A 3,635-nucleotide genomic window follows, 5' to 3' on the forward strand; every position below is an offset into this window, starting at 1 on the left:
TTTAGAGTAAGATCCAGGTGGAAAACGTTCCCGGCGTAATCTTACCATTACCAGATCTCCAACATTGAAAAGACGTTGGCGCCGATGAGCATCGGCAGCTGCCTTATACTTGTTATTTGCTTGAATCAACTGTTGTCGCACATTGGACAACATATCTTTGAAATTGTTAGTGAATGTAGACGCCGCTGGCGATTTACACTTAGGCAAAACAGCGATGTCTAGAACGGTATTAGGATGTTTAGTATAAACAATGCTAAAAGGCGATTTACCTGTGGACCTATTGGTCATAGCATTGTATGCGAATTCGGCTCGGCTGAGGACCTCTTCCCATTGGCGTGGGTACTCCAGGACTAAACACAGAAGTAAACTTCCCAGCGTTCTGTTGACGACTTCGATCTGACCATCCGTTTGAGGATGATAAGCGGAGCTCAGACGGATGTCGGTACCCAACAGCTTCCACAATTCTCGCCAGAAGTGGCTTATGAACTTAACGTCTCGATCGGAGGTTAGGCTCCGGGGAACCCCATGTAGGCGGACAATTTCATCAAAGAAATGGTGGGCGACCATCACAGCATTAGCTGTTTTCTTGCATGAGATGAAATGCGCCATCTTGGAAAATCTATCGACAACCACCATGATGGAATCATTGCCCCACTTAGTACGTGGCAATACGAGTACAAAGTCGAGACTAAGGTCTTCCCAAATTGATTCAGGTACTGGAAGAGGCAGGTACAGTCCGGTATTCTGAGATCCCCCTTTGTACATTTGACATACAGGGCAGCTATCTACTATTCGGTACACATCTCGCCGGAGTCTTGGCCAATAGAACCGGACCTGGAGTTGACGGAGAGTGTTTTCTCGGCCAACATGAGCTGCCAACGCGCCTCCATGAGTTTCTCGAATCAATTGTTGCCGCCACGAGGAGACTGGAACGCACAGAACATTCTGCTTAAACAAGTACCCATGTCTGATGGCAAAATCATCAACTGTGGGTTGTCTCTTGCATTGTTTCCAGATAGCGCCGAAATCAGGATCCTCTTCGTATAAGTCTTTTAAATATACTAATCCCGTGATCTCAGTTTGCAAGGTAGTCAGGAGATTTCGCTTGCGGCTTAGTGCATCAGCCACCCGATTCTCATTACCATGTTTGTGTTTAATCGTGAACACAAATCTTTGGAGGAACATTATCCATGTAAAGTGCATTCTATTGATGGTTTTCTGGCTATTTATGAACTATAGAGCTTTATTATCACTGCATAGAATGAAATCTTGGTGTAACAAGTATTGTTCCTACTGTTTCAACGCCCGAACAATGGCGTAGAGCTCTTGTTCATAGGCGGCCCACTTCTGTCGTGATGCGCATAATTTTTCACTAAAGAAAGCAACCGGCCTAGTTCCTTGAGTGAGCACAGCCCCGATGCCGATGGCCGAGGCATCGGTACTAACTTCAAACAACTTATCAAAGTTAGGAAGCGCTAGAACTGGTGCTGAACATATGGCCTCTTTGATAGCTTCAAAGCTTTGCTGCTGAGCTGCAGACCAGCCGAACACCTTAGCCTTCAATCCTTCTGTGATTGGAGCCATAATCACACTGAAGTTTTTGATGAATTTGCGGTAAAAGTTAGCCAACCCATGAAAACTACTAACTTCGAAGAACGACAGGGGCGCGGGCCAGTCCATAATTGCTTCAACCTTCACGGGATCCATAGATACTCCCTCTGCTGAAATGACAAAACCGAGAAAACTAACCCGCGGCACTCCCAGCTCACACTTGAAACGATTGATCAACAGTTGCTGTGATTGGAGTGTTTCAAAAATTGTTTTCAAATGTTGTAAATGAAGCTGCCATGATACACTGAATACCATTATGTCGTTGAAGTAGACGATACAAAATTTTCCCAAGAAAGGTTTGAGCACTTCATTCATCATGCGCATGAATGTGGATGGAGCATTACAAAGCCCAAAGGGCATGACCTTCCACTCATAGAGACCATGAGGTGTTTTAAAAGCCGTCTTCCACTCGTCTCCGGGACGGATCCCGATCTGGTGATATCCACTTCTCAGATCCAACTTAGAGAAAATTGAGGCTCTGGTCAGTTGATCTATTAGCTCTTCAATGCGTGGTACCGGAAAACGGTACTTAATGGTTATCTTGTTAATAGCTCTATTGTCTACACACATACGCCAGCTTCCATCTTTATTTGGGACTAATAATGCCGGGACTGCACAAGGACTGACACTCGGTTGGATTAATTGCTTGTCAAGGAGCTGGTCAACGATTTCCTGGAGTACCTTTTGTTCCTTCGGGTTAAGGCGGTAGTGTGATAAACTTGGCAGACTAGCACCCGTCACCAAGTCAATTTGATGTTGTATATTTCTGAGTGGTGGAAGCTTAGCCGGTAATTCATCTGGGGAGATGGCTTTGTACTGACTCAATAACTTCACTATATCTTCCTGCATACTACTTTGGCTTGCGATACCATTGAGTTCAGCCATAACCAATGCGAACATTGGTTCTTCCTGACGCCACAATTGTAGAAGCTTGGCTCCACTGACCACATGCATTGCAGCTCCCTTGGTATCAATCTTAGTAGAATTCTTTTCCGCCGAACTAGGTACTAACCTTAATCTTCGCCCTTTCCAATCCAGTGAATAACAGTTGGCACGACCGTCGTACATAGCTCCGGCATCGAATTGCTACAGCCTTCCCAGTATCAAGTGACATACGTCCATTTCGACAACATCACAGACCACTTCACACATGTATTGCTTTCCTATAGAGAAAGTGACACGACACGAATCGGACACTGAAATCTCTATTCCATGCTTTACCCAGCTGATTTTATAGGGATTAGGATTCTTAAAGGTCTTCAATTGTAAGTTTTGGACCACTGATCGTGAAATCACGTTTTCCGTACATCCATTGTCTACTAGAAGGTCGCACACCTTCCCATTGATTGTGCAACGTGTCCGAAACAGGGCATGTCGCTGTGAGTTTAGATTTTGTCTTGGAGCCAACAGTAGCCTTTCTAACACCGCAATTACAGGTTTCCCTTCATCAGCATAAACGTCCTCAGCTTCCTCTTCATCAGTTGATTCAACTGCTCTGGACCCGCTTCCCTCTTCGGCTTCTGCAAACTGCACTTGCTGTCTTTGGGGACACTCGTTCGACTTGTGTCCTTTTTGAAAACAACGAAAACATTTAATTGTAGAGGGTTTAACGTATAGATTTTCTTTACCTAGCATCCTTAATTTTTTCTGATTCTTGACATCCGGTGAAGCACTGGGGCCACTCGGATTCACAACTGGAGATTCCGCATTCGTGCCTGGTTTGACAGTAGGGGATGCCGTCTTGTTATGTCCCAATTGTGTCTCCTGCCAGTGTCTGCGATTATATGAGGTCTTGTAAGAACGGCTTTGTTGCATTTCCACCTTCATGGAGAAATTAACTGCTTGAGATATGGACCAGACTGAGTTTAGCTCAAGTTTATCTTGAATGCTGTCCTTAAGACCTCCAATATACCGAGCAAATAACTGATTGTTAGATTCATTCAGATTATTCCTTGCACTCAACCGATTAAACTCCTCTGTATACTCACTGACCGATCGATTTCCTTGAGTGCAATGTTGGTATC

The sequence above is a fragment of the Dendrobium catenatum genome, unplaced genomic scaffold (assembly GCF_001605985.2).
Source record: "Dendrobium catenatum unplaced genomic scaffold, ASM160598v2 fragScaff_scaffold_716, whole genome shotgun sequence".
Taxonomy (NCBI): domain Eukaryota; kingdom Viridiplantae; phylum Streptophyta; class Magnoliopsida; order Asparagales; family Orchidaceae; genus Dendrobium; species Dendrobium catenatum.